Genomic DNA, 23,521 nt, shown 5'->3' with positions numbered 1-23,521 from the left:
CTCCTCCCTGTTGGACTTTCAGCTCTGTATATTTTTATTGCCAGCAAATGGATAGATGAATCGCATACAGTGTATGGCTGACCTACCTTACGTGGCCTTGCGGTTCTAGGCGCTTCAGTCTGGAACTGCGTGACCGCTACAGTCGCAGGTTCGAATCCTGCCTCGGGCATGGATTTGTGTGCTGTCGTTAGTTAGGTTTAAGTAGTTCTAAGTTCTAGGGGACTGATGGCCACAGATGTCAAGTCCCATAGTTCTCAGAGCCATTTGAACCATTTGAACCTCCATTACTGCTGCTTCAGTGACATTCCTTTGCATAGTTTTAGTCTTCGAACGGGTAGGTTTACGAAATCTTGGAATATTCAAATTTCTTAGCAGTATTGTAGTCATAGGCCGATGGTCCAGAAACAGTTGTCTATTAAAACAAACTGCGTGGGAGAAAAGAAAATGAGTATAGAAATTTTGTTTGAAATTATATATGAGGAAAAGTAATTTGTATAGGAGAAAAAATTAGTCTGGTGTTTAATTGTCCTGCTGTTGCAGTTAAAAACTGAGAGCTGGAAAGAAAATGAAACTAAACGCATTCACAATACAACATAACACATTATCTTTCTCACAGTCATTTTAACACAAAACCCTACATTATGGTTTAAAATACACACATGAAAAATAGTTTTGCATCGCCCCGGTTCCCAGAACTCCTGAAGATAGACGTTGACTGAGGATATTGTATCCTCAGACACAGACACAGATCCTTTGACTGTTCAGAGATGTCACTAAACCCGCCCAAAGATGTAAACAACAACGCAAGAGTAGCGCCTATTAGACGGAGGGGGTCCGACAGCCGATCATTTCCAGTCATTCCACCAGGAAGGAGGTACACGGCTCGTGTGGTCTGTAGTTCAACCATGCCGCATCAATACCGCCTTTTAATCGCGTCCGCATTGTTACTTTGTGCCAGGAGGGGCTCTCAACCACGGAAGTGTCCAGGCGTCTCGGAGTGAACCAAAGCGATGTTGTTCGGACATGGAGGAGATACAGAGAGACAGGAACTGTCCATGTCATGCCTCGCTCAGGCCGCCCAAGGACTACTACTGGAGTGAATGACCGCTACGTACGAATTATGGCTGGGAGGAGCCCTGACAGCAACGCCACCATGTTGAATAATGCTTTTCGTGCAGCCACAGCCCGTCGTGTTACGACTCAAACTGCGCGCAATAGGCTGCATGATGCGCAGCTTCACACCCGACGTCCATGGCGAGGTCCATCTTTGCCACCAAGGCACCATGCAGCGCGGTACAGACGGGCCCAACAACATGCCGAATAGACCGCTCAGGATTGGCATCATGTTTTCTTCACCGATGAGTGTTGTATATGCCTTCAACCAGACAATCGTCGGAGACGTGTTTGGAGGCAACCCGGTCAGGCCTAACGCCTTAGACAGACTTTCCAGTGAGTGCAGCAAGGTGGAGGTCCCCTAATGTTTTGGAGTGGTACAATGTGGGGCCGACGTAAGCCGCTGATGGTCATGGAAGGCGCCGTAACGGCTGTACGATACGTGAATGCTATCCTCCGACCGATAGTGCAACCATATCAGCAGCATATTGGCGAGGCATTCGTTTTAATGGATTACAATTCGCGTCCCCATTGTGCACATGTTGTGAATGAATTCCTTCAGGAAAACGACATCCCTCGATTAGAGTGACCAGCATGTTCTCTAGACATGAACCGTATCGCACATGCCTGGGATAGATTGAAAAGGGCTGTTTATGGACAATGTGACCCACCAACCACTCTGAGGGATCTACACCAAATCGCCATTGAGAAATGGGACAATCTGGACCAACAGTGCCATGATGAACTTGTGGATAGTATGCCACGACGAATACAGGCATGCATCAGTGCAAGACGACGTCCTACTGGGTATAGAGGTAACGGTGTGTACAGCAATCTGGACCAGTACCTCTGAAGGTCACTGTATGGTGGTGCAGCATGCAATGTGTGGTTTTCATGTGCAATATGAAGGGCGGGTTCCGGAACTTTCGGAACCGAGGTGATGCAAAACAATTTTTGATGTGTATGTATTTGCAAGTCAGTCAAGATCTCTCCATATATCTTTTTGTTAGAAAATACGTTAGTATTTTGAAGCGAATCTATCTAGAACTGTACGAGATTTGTGCAATATTTCCAATTAATACGGTATCCCGAAAATTTATTGACAGATCTGCATCAAATTTCTAAACGATTGAACGGTTGGGCGGACGACCCATCACCGACTCACTTGCAATTTTATCATGGTAGTGTAAAGGGAAACGATGTTCGCAAAAATCTCGAAAGGTTCCTGACCGACTTAGCTTATATGTATTCGAAGGTTTGTTAGAGAATTCTGTAAAATTCTTTGGTATCATCAGCTTTGCTTTATATACTAGCACACGTGTTATGTATAAATCCATATACAACACATACAAAAAGGTTGTAGCATAGTTACCTCCTAACGTTTGCTATCGTATCGTGCGAAAATTTGGTGTAAATATTATAAATGTAAATATGTAACTTGATGAAATATAAATCTCCGACTCCTTATGAAACTTTGCCGTCTAAGTGAAACGTTACCCAAAACATTTGGGTTATCTTGAAAATGATACAGTCAACGTAAACTGTTATTTACTTAACGCAGGTGCAGTCATAAGTCCTCTAACGGTAAAAACATTACTTGTAAGAAAGTCAATCTTTTAGGTTTAAAACAGGATTGAGAAATGGCATTAATGGAACAGGAACAATACCGTCAGCAGAAAGCGAATTATGACTGGGCAGCAGTGGTGGCCGGAAATAAGTCGTAAACCAATGGTCTGCATGTGTGAACGATTACTGCTGACATCATCTGGCGCAAGAGCGTGTGCGCTCCCCCTTACGCCCCCCCTTCCCCCCCCCCCCCTCTTGTCGACATTTCCACGGACACATTCCTCACCTGCAAACAATTCTTCCTAATCTCGAGCACGAATCACGCAGCAGTTAGACCACGCTTTTACACAGAAGTTACTCGTATTTCTCTTAGAACTCTAAAATTTAACGGATGATGTCGATGGACTTTCCCAATCGCTGCTGGGTAGAACTGTTACAAAGTTGAAAACACAAACTGTTGACGTTCCGCGACACTGATGAATTCTGATGATAGATTTTCGTATTTACAGACCATAACCAGGGCGTTAATCATTGAGTTTGAGCGCTGTATTGCTATCCTCAGTGAATGTGAAGGCGAATTACAGGATCTGCCGAATGGCATGAACAGTCTAACGCGGATAAAATATGGATTGGGAGTAAAGTGACGAAAGACGAAAGTAATTGGAAATAATAGAAATGAGATCACTGGGAAACTTGACATTAGGAGTGGCGATCACGAAGTAGATGAAGTTAACGAATTCTGCATGATGGACGGAACAAGGAGGACATAAAAAGCAGACTAACACTGGCATTCCTGGCCTAAAGAAGACTACTAGTAGCAAATATAGGTCTTAATCTGTGGAAGAAATTCGTTTGGAGCACAGCATATTATAGCAGTCAAACACGGACTGCGGAAAAATGGGAAAGGAAGATTATTGAAGCTTTTGAGATGTGGTGGACAAGTAAGGTTAGGAATGTGGATGTTCTCAGGAGAAAGGAATATATGGAAAACACTGACAGGAAGAAGGAACAGGATGGTAGGACATGTGTTAAGACATCTCGGAATAAATTCCATTCTACTAGAGGGAGTTGTAGAAGTTAAAAACTGTGGAGGAAAGCAGAGGTTGGAATACATACAGTAAGCATTTGAGGATGTGGGTTTCGAATGCTAATGCTACCCTGCACATAAGACGAATTCGTGGCAGGCCACATTAAACTAGGCAGAAGATTGATGACTCAATAAAATAAAATAAAGAAAAATGGTAGTGGCAAATAGTCGTGTACGAGACAGGCATGACATGTAATTATGAGCTAGCAAGCTGAAAAATGATTGACGATGTTGTTGTTGTGGTCTTCAGTCCTGGGACTGGTTTCATGCAGCCCTCCATGCTACTCTATCCCGTGCAAGCTTTTTCATCTCCCAATACCTACTGCAACCTACATCCTTCTGAATCTGCTTAGTGTATTCATCTCTTGGTCTCCCTATATGATTTTCACCCTCCACGCTGCCCTCCAATACTAAATTGGTGATCCCTTGATGCCTCAGAACATGTCCTACCAACCGATGCCTTCTTCTAGTCATATTGTGCCACAAACTCCTCTTCTCTCCAATTCTGTTTACTACCTCTTCATTAGTTATGTAATCTACCCACCTAATCTTCAGCATTCTTCTGTAGCACCACATTTCGAAAGCTTGTATTCTCTTCTTGTCCAAACTATTTATCCTCCATGTTTCACTTCCATACATGGCTACACTCCATACAAATACTTTCAGAAACGACTTCCTGACACTTAAATCTATACTCGATGTCAACAAATTTCTCCTCTTCAGAAACGCTTTCGTTGCCATGCCAGTCTACATTTTATATCCTCTCTACTTCGACCATCATCAGTTATTTTGCTCCCCAAATAGCAAAACTCCTTCACTACTTTAAGTGTCTCATTCCTAATCTAATTCGCTCAGCATCACCCGACTTAATTCGACTAAGTAAATATTTTAGAAAATCAACATTGCATGGTTTTATTGTTAATTATAGTCTTTCTTACATTTTTATTTTCCGTAGAGATTTTTCCTGTCTACTAAGAGTTTCGCTTGTTCAGTATTTGGAAAATGATATTTTAGAATTTAACTTTGTGGCCAGGTGTCCTTCCTGATGTCACAGTCGCCGGAAAATGCGGAAAGGGGGGGGGGGGGGGAGAGAGAGAGATGAGGATGTGTTGGGGAGAATAGTCTGCGCCATCTTTCTGTGAATGATGTAAACTTTCTGTGTGGTGCTCAATAAGTAAAGCAACCCTTTTTGTCTGAAAGAGGTTTGTTTTTATTCAGGATTCCAATACTGTCTTGGCTGCAAATGCTCGTATTTCGACATAATCTCCGTTGAATGCGACGGCCTTACGCCACCTTACTGGAAGGGCCTAAATTCGTGCTTGGTACACTGTACTGGTCGACGTTGGAGCCAACGTCTTGCTGGATCAATAACCTTCCAATCATCCACATAGAGCTTCCTGCGAAGTGCATCCTTCACCGGCCCAAAAAGATGTCGGAAGGTACGAGATATGGGATGCAGAATGGGTGAGGAAGAACAGACCAATAAGTTTTGTAAGTTCCTCTCGAGTGCCCAGAATTGTATGCCACCACTACCAACAGAGACGTATAGTTGAGGAAAGAGGTATTTGATTGTCATCTGTCGATCATCTCGAATGAGAGTCTCCGCATATTCCAGCATGGCAGAGGTCACACCTGTGAGCGGCCGGCCGGAATCTTTGTGCGACCTTGTTGCCATTATGGCAGACGCTTCGCCCAACGACTCATAGTGCTTTTGTTCATCACCAGGTCTCCGTAGACATTCTGCAAGCGCCCATGAATATTTGCGATGCTCAGTTTTTGCATTAAAAAAAAGTCTATGACAGTTTTCTGGCTGAAACACACCTCCGTTACAGACGCCAGTCTGAGAGCTACGTATAAAGCCGACACCTTTTGGAAGTTAACGAAACTGTAGAGGCTGAGGCGGGAATGTACCACAACAGATTCCGCATTTTTCAACCGTAATTTACCGAGAAAAAAGTGTGTTGCATTTTTTATTGAACGCTCCTCTTATTCTCACCATTTAATAATCGTATTTTATGAGTTAAAATGTTTGGGCCAGCAAAGCAATTCGCCTAAACGAGAGTTAAAAACCACCTAAAAGCCAAACTAATGCAGGTCAGTGTACGAGCCGCTAGTCGCTAATCCGCCGTGTGGATGTGATCGGGATCTGGATACGTAGCTAATTCTTGAGTACAGTGTTAGCAGTTACAGTAATGCATCCAGCGTCTATGTTGGGTATCAAAGTGCAATACTCATGGACGGCAGATGGCAGCACTAACAGTGTCGGAGGAACACGGGAAACAGTGCAGTCACTGTCGTAATGTGGAAACGGAGCGATTTATTTGGCGTCCAAAAGGGTATAATCCTTGGCCTTCGTGCCAAGGGTGGTGGCCTTTCCGAAAGGTCTGTGAACTGCTCTCATGCCGCCAAAGCAACTGAGGTACACCACAAGCCATAGATGACACGAGTGAAGTACAGTTGTTGGGATGTATACTGACGAAGGAGCGTACCCGAGGTCTAGCGGTAGCGTCTTTGATTCATAATCAAAACGTCTTCGGTCCCGGGTTCGATCCCCGCCACTGCCTAAATTTTGATAATTAGTCAGCATTGGCGGCCGAAGACTTCCGGCATAAGAAGTCAGCCTCATTCTGCCAACGGCCTTGTCAAAGAGGGCGGAGGAGCGAATAGAGGTTCAGGGCACTCTCTTGTCCTAAGGGTGGGAAATTGCCCCTAAAGGCGGAAGAATCAGCAATGATCAACGACATGAGGATGCAGAAGGCAATGGAAACCACTCCATTAAAGACACGTAACGTGTATCCACAGGACATGTGGCCTGTAATTGAAGAAGTGTCATGGTGATCTCTCCATTGGCAAAAGATTCCGGAATAGTCCCCCATTCGGATCTCCGGGAGGGGGCTGCCAAGGGGGAGGTTACCATGAGAAAAAGATTGAATAATCAACGAAAGGATAACGTTCTACGAGTCGGGGCGTGGAATGTCAGAAGCTTGAACGTGGTAGGGAAACTAGAAAATCTGAAAAGGGAAATGCAAAGGCTCAATCTAGATATAGTAGGGGTCAGTGAAGTGAAGTGGAAGGAAGACAAGTATTTCTGGTCAGATGAGTATCGGGTAATATCGACAGCAGCAGAAAATGGTATAACAGGTGTAGGATTCGTTATGAATAGGAAGGTAGGGCAGAGGGTGTGTTACTGTGAACAGTTCAGTGACCGGGTTGTTCTAATCAGAATCGACAGCAGACCAACACCGACAACGATAGTTCAGGTATACATGCCGACGTCGTAAGCTGAAGATGAACAGATACAGAAAGTGTATGAGGATATTGAAAGGGTAATGCAGTATGTAAAGGGGGACGAAAATCTAATAGTCATGGGCGACTGGAATGCAGTTGTAGGGGAAGGAGTAGAAGAATATGTTACAGGAGAATATGGGCTTGGGACAAGGAATGAAAGAGGAGAAAGACTAATTGAGTTCTGTAACAAGTTTCAGCTAGTAATAGCGAATACCCTGTTCAAGAATCACAAGAGGAGGAGGTATACTTGGAAAAGGCCGGGAGATACGGGAAGATTTCAATTAGATTACATCATGGTCAGACAGAGATTCCGAAATCAGATACTGGATTGTAAGGCGTACCCAGGAGCAGATATAGACTCAGATCACAATATAGTAGTGCTGAAGAGTAGGCTGAAGTTCGACATTAGTCAGGAAGAATCAATACGCAAAGAAGTGGGATACGGAAGTACTAAGGAATGACGAGATACGTTTGAAGTTCTCTAACGCTATAGATACAGCAATAAGGAATAGCGCAGTAGGCAGTACAGTTGAAGAGGAATGGACATCTCTAAAAATGGCCATCACAGGAGTTGGGAAGGAAAACATAGGTACAAAGAAGGTAGCTGCGAAGAAACCATGGGTAACAGAAGTAATACTTCAGTTGATTGATGAAAGGAGGAAGTACAAACATGTTCCGGGAAAATCAGGAATACAGAAATACAAGTCGCTGAGGAATGAAATAAATAGGAAGTGCAGGGAAGCTAAGACGAAATGGCTGCAGGAAAAATGTGAAGACATCGAAAAAGATATGATTGTCGGAAGGACAGACTCAGCATACAGGAAAGTCAAAACAACCTTTGGTGACATTAAAAGCAACGGTGGTAACATTAAGAGTGCAATGGGAATTCCACTGTTAAATGCAGAGGAGAGAGCAGATAGATGGAAAGAATACATTGAAAGCCTCCAAGAGGGTGAAGATTTGTCTGATGTGATAGAAGAAGAGACAGGAGTCGATTTAGAAGAGATAGGGGATCCAGTATTACAATCGGAATTTAAAAGAGCTTTGGAGGACTTACGATCAAATAAGGCAGAAGGGATAATTAACATTCCATCAGAATTTCTAAAATCATTGGGGGAAGTGGCAACAAAACGACTATTCTCGTTGGTGTGTAGAATATATGAGTCTGGCGATATACCATCTGACTTTCGGAAAAGCATCATCCACACAATTCCGAAGACGGCAAGAGCTGACAAGTGCGAGAATTATCGCACAATCAGCTTAACAGCTCATGCATCGAAGCTGCTTACAAGAATAATATACAGAAGAATGGAAAAGAAAATTGAGAATACGCTAGGTGACTATCAGTTTGGCTTTAGGAAAAGTAAAGGGACGAGAGAGGCAATTCTGACGTTACGGCTAATAATGGAAGCAAGACTAAAGAAAAGTCAAGACACTTTCATAGGATTTGTCGACCTGGAAAAAGCGCTCGACAATATAAAATGGTGCAAGCTGTTCGAGATTCTGAAAAAAGTAGGGGTAAGCTATAGGGAGAGACGGGTCATATACAATACGTACAACAATCAAGAGGGATTAATAAGAGTGTGCGATCAAGAACGAAGTGCTCGTATTAAGAAGGGTGTAAGGCAAGGATGTAGCCTTTCGCCCCTACTCTTCAATCTGTACATCGAGGAAGCAAAGATGGAAATAAAAGAAAGGTTCAGGAGTGGAATTGAAATACAAGGTGAAAGGATATCAATGATACGATTCGCTGATGACATTGCTATCCTGAGTGAAAGTGAAGAAGAATTAAATGATCTGCTGGACGGAATGAACAGTCTAATGAGTACACAGTATGGTTTGAGAGTAAATCGGAGAAAGACGAAGGTAATGAGAAGTAGTAGAAATGAGAACAGCGAGAAACTTAACATCATGATTGATGGTCACGAAGTCAAAGAAATTAAGGAATTCTGCTACCTAGGCAGTAAAATAACCAATGACGGACGGAGCAAGGAGGACATCAAAAGCAGACTCGCTATGGCAAAAAAGGCATTTCTGGCCAAGAGTACTAATATCAAATACCGGCCTTAATTTGAGGAAGAAATTTCTGAGGATGTACGTCTGGAGTACAGCATTGTATGGAAGTGAAACATGGACTGTGGGAAAACAGGAACAGAAGAGAATCGAAGCATTTGAGATGTGATGCTATAGACGAATGTTGAAAATTAGGTGGACTGATAAGGTAAGGAATGAGGAGGTTCTACGCAGAATCGGAGAGGAAAGGAATATGTGGAAAACACTGATAAGGAGAAGGGACAGGATGATAGGACATCTGCTAAGACATGAGGGAATGACTTCCATGGTACTAGAGGGAGCTGTAGAGGGCAAAAACTGTAGAGGAAGACAGAGGTTGGAATACGTCAAGCAAATAATTGAGGACGTAGGTTGCAAGTGCTACTCTGAGATGAAGAGGTTAGCACAGGAAAGGAATTTGTGGCGGGCCGCATCAAACCAGGCAGTAGACTGATCACAAAAATAAAATAAAATAAAATAAAATAAAATACTGACGAACAGACGTGCGACTGTTGAGCATCTGACCGCACAGATATACCAAGGGGCTAACAGGACTTCTCAACGACTCTTCAGCGACCATACAGCCTCCGCAGCAAGCGCCTGGTTCCTGCGCCTATGGCGACGGTTGTTCATCGGCGATGAAGGCAGCTGGACGTCCACTGATTGGCGACAGGTGGCTTTTGAATCACGTTTTATACTCCATAGGACGGATAGATGCAACAGTTGTCGGAAGGGTCCGGACCGAAGGAGGGTACTTCTTCGTGGCGTTCCTCGGGTTATCTTGACATCCTGTGAGGCACAGTCCGTGGGGACCATGTCTACCGCTATATGCAGTCAGTGTTTTTTTGTGTGTGTGTCACGATGGCGTCTTCCAACTGGACAATTCAACTTGTCACGCAGCTCGCGGTGTACGTTCGTGGTTCGTAGACCACCACCATGAGTTTACTGTACTCCGCTTGCCACCAAACTCCCGGATTTAAAACTGAACGAGAATCTGTGGGACCACCTCCATCGGGCTGTTCGCGTCACGCGCCATGGACCCTCAACCGAGAAACCTAGAACGACTGACCACGGCAGTGAAGTCGGCATGGCTCCACATCCTTTTCGGTACCTTCCACAATCTCAGTGACTCTCTCACTCTCTGCACGTATCACAGATGTCCGCGTTGCTAAAGGTGGTTATTCAGGCTATTTGCAGGCAGTCACACTAAAGTGACTGGACAGTGTATAAATGTTCCAGCCTACCAGCGTTATCTTTAGAAGTACCGGAGGCTTTCGTTATACGGAGCCCATTTCTCAGTCGACAAATCATGAACAGTGTGGTATCGATAGTAACGATGCCATATAGTTTCAAAAGTTGGCACTACCACGAGACACAGACGGCAGCGCCCTCTAGCTGGTGCTGTGCAGCTCTACGAGCTCCGCTGCAGATTCTGCCCATTTCATCAGGTGCACCCAGCCAGGATACTTCGCTTCAGCTTCGCACCACTTTGCAAGTTATGTAATATGTTTGCATATGTTTATCCGCTAGTAAAGGTGATTTGACTATATCTGCAGTACCGAGAAATTAATACCTTTTCCTGCTCCTGTTCCTACCCACGCGCCGCCTCCCAGGCGGGATACAAAAACCACGTTGTCTCGAGTCTGAATTCCTGAATCATTCAGTAGTCAAATCATGAGGATATATCACGTTTGTATCCCAGAACGATTCGTATCTGACGGCGGCACAGGACTGGAACAGTTTTAGAATTCCTAGTAGCCAGAACCTCCTGCGTGAATCTGACATCTCTGCTCCATGTTGCGCAGATGAAGCCGCATTGCTTAAGAAACAAGTTAAATTCATACCCGCAAACGGAAATCCGATTCGTGCACATTTTTACATACTCTATTTAATTCTTTCCAATATTAATAAAGACATTATTTTCAATCGTAATTGTCTGCAACACTATCACGAAGATTTTCACAGAAGCCGTTCTATTTCCAAGTTTTTGGAGCCCCGAAGAAAGACATTCATTCGCGAGTGCACATTTGGTTTCGACGAAGGTGTGCACCCATGGGTACAATCATGGTTCCGCAGACAAGCGCGATCACTTTTCTTGTCTCACAGTGGGATAAATTTATTTACAGTTATGGCTACTACCTTCGAAATAATAAACAGTTTACCTAGTTTTTTCGACGTATCTCGTTTTCATTTGACTGCTTTTTATACACAAGCTCCCTCACCTTTTTGTTTCGTTGTGCTAACTGCTAGTTTGAATTTTACTACAAACTTCGATGTGTTGAAAGCAATGAAATGTATAATAATAACTATGTAAATTCATAAGTGGTACACGTAAACTAGGTTATTATCATTTTCCTCAAGATGCATCAGCGTCAACATCAAGGTCAGTACGCGTAATTGCGGTGTAAAAATAGCGTTGATTATGTGAACTGAATTGAAGAAACATCTACATCTATGTCTACATATATACTCCGCTAACCACAAAGCGGTGTGTGGCGGAAGGCACTATTCGTGCCAAAGTCATATTCCCCCCCCCTCCCCTCCTCTATTCCATTCACGGACCGCGCGAGGGTAAAACGACTGTCTCAACCCCTCAGTACGAGCTCTAATTTCCCTTATCTTTGAATGGTGATCATTGTGCGATTTGAAATTTGATGGTAATAATAAATGTTCTACATCCTCAGTGATGATCGGATTTCGGAATTTAGTGAGCAGCCCCTTCCGTTTAGCGTGTCATCTATCTGCAAGTTGAAACACGTATGTTGTGCGGCAGCGATGCTGAGACATTGTAGAATCTCTGACCAGAGCAGTTGCGCTCGACTCGCAGTAGCGAGCAGTCAGTCAGTCTGCAGTAGTCAGTCCTCAGTAGTGCTTGGAGTCGGTTGCTAGCAGTAGCGGAGAGCAGTCGGCGGGCGTCGGCATCGCAATGGTCGAGATTCAGGACGAGGTATAATTTATTTAAATAAATAATCATGCAGCTTTGCGCTCATCAGATAATGTAACGAACACTCATTGTAATTTAACTTTCAAAAATCGCCCCCAATAATAATTTGGATTTAAAAACAAATTTACAAACAATCATTCAAATTCCCTCCATTTCCCTTTAACAAAAATTTTTTTTTTTAAAAAAAAAAAAAAAAAAAAAAAAAAAAAAAAGGGCAATTGCAATGTTTTTCCTCCAAGCCGCAGCCAACAATAAGAGCAGAATTTTGACATGCAGTTTTAATAAGGTAAGAAATTTATTCTGAATTCGCACAGGGCAAAGACCGACATTTCGGTTAAATTGATTTTTGAGTATCACTGTAGTTTCATTGTCATGGGATTCTCGTTCATTATTTTATGGGAACTTGCACTTGAGTCAGATTGCTAAATTTGTTTAATTGTCTTTGTCATTAATATTTTTGCGGGAAGGTTACGCTTGGTTCCATTTCTATTAAGTATTGTCCTTTTAAAATTTCTGTGGGAAGGTCACACTTAGCTGTGGTTTCATTTCTAATAAATATAGTCTTTCGAATATTCTTGAGGGGAGGTTACACTTGGCGACACCCAGTCCAGGATCGTATTTCGTGTGAATCTTTTGAAAAACAGTCAGATATCTGCTCTTATTGCTTAAATATAATTATAATTTGGCGCAACGCTTTTATTAATTTGTGACTTTCTTTCCTCAGATCATCGGCAATTCGTTGCTCTGTTGTATTTTGTTTGTTGCTTTTGCATTGTGCTTATTTGTTTTGTGATTAATTGTGACTATTGTAAAAATGCCGCGAAAGACTGTGAATAGTGTATCGCGAGGTATTATGAATGAATTTACCGACTTAAACAACGTGAACGATAGTAATTGTGACACGCAGTGTAATGATGACAATCCTCCGTTCACCGACAATCAGTGCGTTCCAGTCACCTCTAATGATGATTTTTGTCTTAATGATGAACAAACGAACTCGGTTATGTCCTCTGTTGATTTGACAATCGATGACGCGGGACGCTCTATTGTAATGAGCGCTGCCCAACCTAACACAACCGGTTTACTAGATTCAAGTAACGTTCAGGCAAATATTTCAAATGAAAATGAACGGGACACAGAAAGTACGCCGGATTTATTTAATTCCGAAATAGTGAGTGACAATGTATATCCGACTGAGAAACCTTTTTACAAATCTCAGAATAACCAAATGGTTGCAGAAAGTGAAACAATTCGAGATCCTCCATTAAATAGCACAGAGAATAGAAATGCTAATTCTGTATCGGATCCAATTATGGCACTATTGCTGCAACGAGTTAACCAAATTCTTGAAGAGAACAAACAACAGAGTGAAGAGTCCAAACAACAGAATGTAAATCTCAAACAACTTAATGAACAGGTCAAACAACAGAGTGAAAAATTAGATAACAATTCCAGACAGTTAAATGAAAAATTAGATAACAATTCCAGACAGTTAAATGAAAAATTAGATAACAATTCCAGACAGTTAAGTGAACAAATTAGAGCCGTTGCCGCGCAGTGCCATGACACTAAGGAACAGTTACGCGAGGAAATCGAGGCTTGTTCGCGAAAAAGTAGCGAAGAAATTAAGTCTGTTGCTCAGGAATTAAGGGAATTGCAAACAGCTGCAACAGAAACACTCAGAGACGAAATCAGTACAGTCGCTAAACAATGCTCCGAAAAAGCTACACAATTACGCGACGAGTTTAAAGTTATGACGGTAGAACTTTCGCGCACAATGGATGAAAAGATTGACGCGAAATTCGAGCAACAGAACACTCAGATTAACGAACGTCTTAGTCTTCACATACAGAACAGTGATATGCGTTTCCGCAAATTTATTGATGATCAAAATAAAGTAAAACGTCAAGTAATGGAAACAATCACTGCTCAGAGACAGGAAGACAAACGTAAAATGTTTGCGAAAGCAAAAACATACGTAGACAACAATATTGTTACAATGTCCGACAAAATTAATACCATCGAACGGTTGAACGCGGAATTACGTGATGAAATTTCTGATCTTAAATCAAAAACGGATACACACACAGCAGATATTCAGACAGTGACAGACAGATTTGAAGAATTAGAAATAACACAGGATTCCGATGTCGTCAAAGCTGACGTTAAAAATCTGAACGAAATTACACGTAAGTTGCAAAAACAGATTAACGCGTCCGATTCTAAAAACGATGATCAGGCAAAAATACTGACTGAAAAATATGACGAATTGGCCAGTCGTATTGATGCTATTGAAAGTACTAATGACAGCAAATCAGACGACATTTCACCGGTCTCATTTAACCAAACACCTGAATTTCAAAATTTACAGCAGACAATTAATGAGATTGATTCATCTAATAACACTTTACGTAGAAAATTGTCTAGTTTACAACAGGAAGTCACAGAGATGAAAAGTATTTCGGTTAATAACGCATCACAGCAGACGCCACTTTGCGAACATTTGTCAGATTCGCGCAACGCGTGTAATTTGGGTAATCTACAGAGAGTACGAGACTTAGATTCAGTAATGTCACAGACAAACAGATTCTCACACAAACCTGAACGTTTTCTTAAATTCAGTGACGAGAACGTACTTTACGAGCAATTTTTATTTGTAAGAAAATCTAAGGAACATAATGGTGACAGAGCGCAGATACACGTTTTGCACCGTATACGACAATTTATTTTTGTACTTTCACCACTATTACCTGTAATGCAGAAACGAGCTTTGAACCTGTTACGACAATTTGCTATTGTACTTTCATCAGTATTGCCTATAATGCGGAAATTAGGATTAGCAAGAATACAACAATTTGTTTTTGGAATTTTACCGACGTTGCCTGGAACGCAAAAGCTGAAATTTATTTACAGTGCGTAATAGACCTCAGGGGATTCATTACGCTTTAATGAATATGTGCCGTAGCGAGCATAGGGCCCCGAGCTGCTGTAGTGCTGTTTCATCTTTAGTTTTCTGCACTGCTGCCTTCTCTTCTACTATCCTTTATATCTATCAAAATAGCTCTTTAACTATTGCTCTTCCTAGAATTAAGAAAAATGAGTAATGAGAACCCGATAAGACAAAATTTTTCCGAATGTGACAATTTTTAGTAGGCACTCCCGTAATGACCATTACCGCTGTAATTTTAATATCAGATAAAATCGTAATCATCAGTATGTGTAAAATTAACAGCAAACGCATTTCTGTAACAATAGATGTTTTCCACCACAACAGCATGAAAGTCAGCCGCTTAGCATTCCTGACCAACAATGTAATGTACAAGCTTTAATGTTTCGCCGCGTGCACGTATAGTCCCAGCTACAATAAATAGTAACGCACAGCAAAGAAATAACTACGTACAAAAAACACACTATTTCGACTCGTATCGCAATGCGCCGTATAGAAATGACTATCATGACCAACGTAAAAATAATGAGCACAGTTTTCAGCGTACATTTCATTACAGTCGATCTTTTCAGCAGCAAGAACATCAGCAACAACATATAATCATGAATGAAACAGACAATAGGTGTCATCTATAGCGTAACATGTCAGTAAGAAACAACAGAGCAGTTTAAATAGTCAAAATACCACAGCATCGTCCCGTAAATAACAGCACGTACGACAGAATTTGACCAGACACAGTACAGGTAGCCTATTCCAGTAACGTAAGCAATACTTATTGACACGTAGAATCTTATTCACGAGAATGTTGTTGAAACATGGTTTGTTGAATGCTCCACTTTTATCGCACCCAGATCTTACTCGAAATTTTTCTATTGCCACCGACAGTTCCAACACAGCTTTAGGCGTACACATTTTTCAGGAAATTGAAGAAGATGGCTCAACAGTAATTAAAAACATCGCATTTGCAAGTCGCATTCTCTCACCTGCTGAACGAAATTATTCCGTCACAGAATTGGAAACGTTATGTGTTGTATGGGCTTTTACGAGATTTCGGCACTTTCTTTATGGCAGACACACGACTGTTTACACAGATCACAGAGCTATACAATTTTTACTTTTAGCTAAATTTACTCACGACAGATTAAGCAGATGGAAACTGTATTTGCAGGAATTTAATTTTACGATTGTTCACATTCCCGACACACAAAATGTTATAGCAGACGCACTTTCTCGTTCTCTCAGCAACAATCAGCAAGACGTAGCAACCAACTTCTGCAAAGCAAATTTCAGCGTCATGTACATTCAGCAAGTTGCATTTGAAAATTTTATTTCATCGTCATTACAAGACATAGCACGAGAGCAAAGCAAAGACAATGTGTGGAAAGAAATTAAACACTTTTGGCAAGATAAGAATAATGTTACGATTAGAAACCACTACACTGTACGCAATGACATTCTGTTTCGCCGCTCTCATCCAGACAGTAACAATTGGTTATTATGCATTCCTGACGAACTGGTTAACAAATTAATCTGGTACACTCATTTAAGCTACGCACATTATGGAGCAAGAAAATGTTTTCTTATATTGAGACAGAACTGTTATTTTGCCAGCATGGAAAAACGTATACGACGAGTTTTAGCGTCATGTAAAATTTGCCAGAAAGCTAAATCAGACACCACTTCACACATTCCTCCATTATACCCCATTGTACCTGTTAAATTAAGACATATGGCCGCAGTAGACATTTTTGGTCCAATTCCGAGAACTAATAGAGGTTTTTGCTACATCTTTGTCGCTGTTGAACTCACTTCAAAATTTGTTACCTTCACTCCGTTACGCAAAGCTACTGCCAAAACTGTTTCGAAAGCATTTGTAAAGCATTTCTTATTTCATATAGGGCATGTGATGAAAGTAATTTCTGACAATGGATCACAATTTCGTTCTGTCATATGGACACGCATGTTACGAGCTAGAAACATTTCTCCGATTTATATATCCAAGTACCACGCCTCTTCGAACCCTTGTGAACGACTAATGAAAGAAATTGGTAAACTGTGTAGAATATACTGCCACAAAAGACATGTTAATTGGGACACACACGTACACTCATTTCAAGATGTAATTAATTCCATTCCAAATGAATCCACTATGCTACCTCCGTCTGTTATACTGAAAAACGTTGAACCACCAAACAAAATCAAAGAATTAGTAACATTTCCTACATCTCGTCGATTACGACACCACGAAATAATTGACATTGCGCTGAACAACATCAAACGTGCCGCAGAGCGCCGGAGAAGACAGCAAAAACAGATTTGTAGACACCGAGACTTTCACGTTGGACAGAAGATATTAGTACGTACACACTATTTATCCAGCAAATTAAAAGGTAAGTGCAGTAAATTTGAACTTCTATACGCAGGTCCATATCGGATTCGCAGCATTCCTCACCCCAATGTTGTACACGTCGAAACTCTGAGAACCAGAAAATCGAAAGGCAACCATCATGTGTCAAACATTAAACCCTTTATCGAATGAAACCACTTTACGATGTAACATGCTATGAGGCCGTTTACATATTTTATGACCACTTATGCAATTATATTCACATGACTAATTACTGATGATTATCGTATTTTTTCTTGGCAAGTGCCCGGCAAGGTAAGGTTAGCAGGTCGCTCTTCTTGTCGTTACACACTAGACCGTGCATTTTTTCAGATGAACTTACGCATTTTATGAATAATTATGCAATTCTCTATAATGACGCATTAATTTTATCAAATTCTCTCTCCATTGAAGTCTTTAATTATCGCATCTATTAACTACACTACATATAAGCTGAACACAACGAATGTCACATTTTGTCTTTCTTATGTATGTACGATTGTTTTCATGTTTTGTTTGTATGCACTGTGAACTAGTTAAGGTATAACACACACCATTTGACTTTGACATTTTGCCTTGTGACATCTCAACATCGTGACTGTTTTACATTTTTCTTTTTTGCTGCTGCATTACCATATTCTCTGTACACTTTTTGCCTTTAAACACTGTCTGTGCTTTGAGATATTACGTTTTCTGTCATGTTATGTTGTATGCTTAATTGAGTCACCATTAACCAGTCACTATTTAAAGGGTATATGATTTAAATGCAAGACATTAATCTTTGTTCATCAATTTCAGAAATAAATGATGCGTACAGGAAATGAATTAAACAGAAGTGGGAATTTCACCTACGGAATAAACGAAAGAAGATGCAATAAGCTAATGAGGACGAGTAAATGGATCAGAATTAACAAGCATTAACCAGAATATATTATACACATGTCAGAATAGCAGTCTTAACTAATTTTTTCTTTCAGAATACAAGGCGATTGATGCAAGCTGTCAGACAGAACTACACATTTTAGTTTTAAGTGATGAAATATGCTAGGGATTAGGAATAGTTGTGTGATGAATAATGAAATGATTTTTGCAGATGATAATGAATGCTGACGATGAATAATGATGAAGAATATGGTACTATGAATAATGAAGTTTTTGTTTACAGGTGATGATAATGATGGAGTTATGATGATATGAATAATGAAGTTTTTCTTTACAGATGAGGATAATGTTGAAGTTATGTATTTATGCTATGTAGTTATTTAAGTATTTGTTGCAGTTTACTTTGACAGCAGGTGTTATATTGCGTAGTAGGATGACTGAAGGTTTTGGAAAGGACAGCTATGGAACACATTTTTTATACACATTTCACTACCTGTTAATTCGAAGTTCACTACTTTTCAGCATAGTCTGCGTTTCTTCTTTCAGTTCAATAATCCATTTTGTATTTTTCTTTCAGGAGAAGCTTTTTATGATAGTTACTAAACTTGTTACTTATTATACCTGTTCTAGTACTTGCATTTTTCTTACCCACTTGTGTCTATCATTTATGAATGTGATAACCTTGGTACAGCTGACTCATGACGAATGACGTTACACAATCTTTTCATTTATAGGAACAACCTAGAAGCAATTTTTTCTCTTATTTCTTCTTGCTTTCCCTTATAATTACCCAAAGCAATGCATTGCTAGCAGAAAAAACAAAATGTATTAACAGTCCCAGATAATGTCACTAGTTTATGATAATTCTGAATAACACTGATCAGCTCTGAATAGTATGTCACTTGAATAATGACTTCTTAATGATACCTAAACATAATTGCCACTATCTATTGTAATGAGAGTACTTATTATGCCCATGCTTATTAATGCTACTAATGTTTTGTACTATTCAATACTTGCTGGCCACTGAGTGCCAATAATTAATGTAACTTAACGTTTTGTTAGTGTTTTCAATGATGACTTCCCATATTAATACTGAATGATGATAAATTTTGTACTAATCGAAAGTTGCTAGGCCACTGAGTGTTAATAGTTACTTGTAAATATGTCATTTGAATGAGGAAAAATGTTTTGTAATACTCAATACTTGATGGCGATTGATTACCACTCTTGTCTTTAAATTAATTAATGAACATTTTTCTGTAATACTACATTCATGGTACAGAAATGTTCAATGACTAGAGTATGGATACCGCAAACTACTTATGTAATCACTAATCAAGACTTGTGTGTTAGTTAATGTCCTTCACCTTCTGACCTAACTACCTGAAATTATTGTAACATCCATTTGTCTTGTCCATCCTCATTATCATGGAGCACTATTTGGTTTTTGCACTAATTCTACGTTGGTGTGCCGCCTCTTAAAAGCGTGGTGTTGACACGACATGCTGTCCACCACTGTAGGCGAAGAAACTACTTATGTAATCACTAATCAAGACTTTGTTATGGAGCACTGTGTGCCGCCTCTTAAGAGCGTGGTGTTGACACGATATGCTGTCCACCACCGTAAGCGAAGAAGACGTTATTCTGGTCCCACTGTTTGGTGTACCTGGTATACTGCCAAATGATAGTATGGAATACTACTACGACGTTTCACTGTCTTGATAAGCTGATAAATACTTCTGGGAACGGAACTGCAGATTGTATCACTTAGTTGTGATTCTGTGGAAAGATATGGACTTTCAGTGCAGCTATGTGCAAACTAAAGTGCTACAACCATGATGCAATCCTTCCTTTCCTATCCTAATAGTGAAAATCATTTTTTTATTAACACCATTTATGTTCATGGCATATACATTTTTTCTCGATTTGTTGAACTCTAGTGCGAGTACACTTGTGTCACTTGTCGACATGATTTTTGCCAATTGTTGTCAAAATACTAAAGACATTTTCGATTTGTTTTGAAGTGCAGTATGTGTGCACTCTTGTCATCTATATACTTTTTGTGATTTGATGATTTTTTTTACTCTTGCGTTTATTTGTTATAAAAATGTTCAAAAGTTTTCAGTGCATGTGCACTTATGTGAATATGTTTTCAACTGAACTACAGTGCCTGTGCACTCTTCTCAATTTTCGATATGATTTGTGTTCATTCTGTATACCTTTTATGATTTATGTCATTTGTTACTCTTGTATATACATTTCGTCTTTTACTGATATGTTCTCCACTGCAGTGCATGTGCACTCATGACACTTGTCAACATGATTTTTTTTTGCCTGTTATGAAACTGCTAAAGAATTTTTTAGTGTGTGTACACTTTGTTATCTGTCAAATAATTTGTATATACATCTTTCCTGATTTGTTTTGTATTTATATTTTGTCTTGTCTGTAATGTTTTGTAATCGGTGCATGCGCACAACATTTAATTCATGTGATACATCTAAATATTTTGTTAATTAAAGGAAAAATTTGTTACGATGGCAAGTCCAAATGACTCACCATCGCTGCCAAATTTTTGCCCCCCCAGTGGAGGGTTATGAAACACGTATGTTGTGCGGCAGCGATGCTGAGACATTGTAGAATCTCTGACCAGAGCAGTTGCGCTCGACTCGCAGTAGCGAGCAGTCAGTCAGTCTGCAGTAGTCAGTCCTCAGTAGTGCTTGGAGTCGGTTGCTAGCAGTAGCGGAGAGCAGTCGGCGGGCGTCGGCATCGCAATGGTCGAGATTCAGGACGAGGTATAATTTATTTAAATAAATAATCATGCAGCTTTGCGCTCATCAGATAATGTAACGAACACTCATTGTAATTTAACTTTCAAAAATCGCCCCCAATAATAATTTGGATTTAAAAACAAATTTACAAACAATCATTCAAATTCCCTCCATTTCCCTTTAACAAAAATTTTTTTTTTTAAAAAAAAAAAAAAAAAAAAAAAAAAAAAAAAAGGGCAATTGCAATGTTTTTCCTCCAAGCCGCAGCCAACAATAAGAGCAGAATTTTGACATGCAGTTTTAATAAGGTAAGAAATTTATTCTGAATTCGCACAGGGCAAAGACCGACATTTCGGTTAAATTGATTTTTGAGTATCACTGTAGTTTCATTGTCATGGGATTCTCGTTCATTATTTTATGGGAACTTGCACTTGAGTCAGATTGCTAAATTTGTTTAATTGTCTTTGTCATTAATATTTTTGCGGGAAGGTTACGCTTGGTTCCATTTCTATTAAGTATTGTCCTTTTAAAATTTCTGTGGGAAGGTCACACTTAGCTGTGGTTTCATTTCTAATAAATATAGTCTTTCGAATATTCTTGAGGGGAGGTTACAAAGTGTACCCCACTTCATACTTTCTATGAGATTTGTAACGCTCTCGCGATGGCTAAATGTACCTGTCACGAATATAGCCGCTCATCTTTCGACTTTTTTAATCTCTTGAATGAGACATAACTGGTAAGGGTCCCATACAGACGAACAATACTCTAAGACTGGACGAACTAACGTGTTGTAAGCCATTTCCTTTGTTGGAGGACTGCATCGCTTCAGGAGTCTACTAATAAACTGCAATCTAGAGTTCGCCTTGCCCGTTACCTGCGAAATCTGATTATTCCATTTGAGATCATTTCGAATAGTCACACTCAGATACTTGACGGATGTTACCGCTTCCAAAGAGTGAGCATTTATTTTGTACTCGTACATTAATGGGGATTTTCGCATTGTTATACGCAACAGTAGGTTTCACTTACTGATATTGAGAGATAACTGCCAGTCATTACATCACGCATTTATTTTCTGAAATCCTCAGTGATTTGTTCACAACTTTTGTGTGATGCTACTTTCCTGTAGACTGCAGCATCATCGGAAAACAGTCTAATGTCGCTGTCAATACCATCAATCAGATCGTTAACGTAAATCGTAAAAAGCAGCGGACGTATTACGCTGCCCTGGGGCACCCCTGAAGTTACGCTTGTTTCTGTTGAAGTCACCCCATTTAGGACGACATACTGCTCTCTGTCTGCTAGAAAACTTTCTATCTAACCTCATATCTCATCGGATAGACCGTAAGCGCGCACTTTTTGGAGCAAGCGACAGTGCGGAACTGATTCGAACGCCTTTCGAAAATCGAGAAATATGGCATGAACCCGGGAGCCTGTATCTAGATCCTGTTAGCGTGTCATCTATCTGCAAGTGTACCCCACTTCATACTTTCTATGAGATTTGTAACGCTCTCGCGATGGCTCTCGCGAGGGCCACCTGTGTCTCGTATAACCGCTGTTTCCTAAAACCGTGCTGGTTTCTGCAGATGAGCTTATCAGAGTCTAGAAAGGTCATTATGTCTGAACATAAAATATGTTTCATGATTCTACAACAAATCGATATCAGTGTAATTCATCGGTAGTTATCTGCATCCGATTTTCTACCCTTTTTATAGATTGCTATGACCTGGGCCTTCTTCCAGTCCCGTGGAACTTCCCGCTGTTCCAATGATCTCTGATACATGATGGATAAGAATGGTGCTATAATTGTAGCGTAGTCAACATATAATCTTATGGGGACACAGTCCAGATGCCTTGCTGGCGTCAAAGGATATTAACTGTTTTACAATCCCACATACACTGAATACTATGTCAGGCATCCTTGCGTTTGTTCGATAATTGAAGGGGGGAATGGTGCTGCATTCCTCTACCTTCGAATCCCGAAGAAAAAATTTATTTAGTTTGTGTCCGCCGACTGAGATGAGGTGGCTTGCGTACTGTTCAACAGACCCTACACCAAAACCTTGAGTAAATTCCGTACCTCTTCACAGTGAGATCGTTACGTTAACGTCGGCGAACCCCTCGCTGTTCCGAGGAGTAAGCTATGTGCGTACAGGGGTCCTGTCGACACCGTTTTCAAAAACGTCGACTAGAAAGACTTGAAATCCATTTGCTCATACATTTTGTCACGGCCAAGTGACGGTAATTCAGATGTTCCATAATGCCTTCGCAACAACTACAAGCTTATTGTTTTCGTGCTTCCATGCACATTAATACCCATTACAGTCCGTAAGTTACCTTACTAAGGCAGTAACAGTTTCAAAATCCATTGTGTATCACGTGTTGAAAACCTCAAACCTCATGATCATGCCTCTCTTTATCATCTCTTTATCACTACATGTAGGTCAACGATTGCCCAGTATTAGTGGTTAAAGAAAAAGCTGC

The sequence above is a fragment of the Schistocerca nitens genome, chromosome 7, assembly GCF_023898315.1.
Source record: "Schistocerca nitens isolate TAMUIC-IGC-003100 chromosome 7, iqSchNite1.1, whole genome shotgun sequence".
NCBI lineage: Eukaryota > Metazoa > Arthropoda > Insecta > Orthoptera > Acrididae > Schistocerca > Schistocerca nitens.
Note: the sequence above shows the minus strand (reverse complement) of the source record.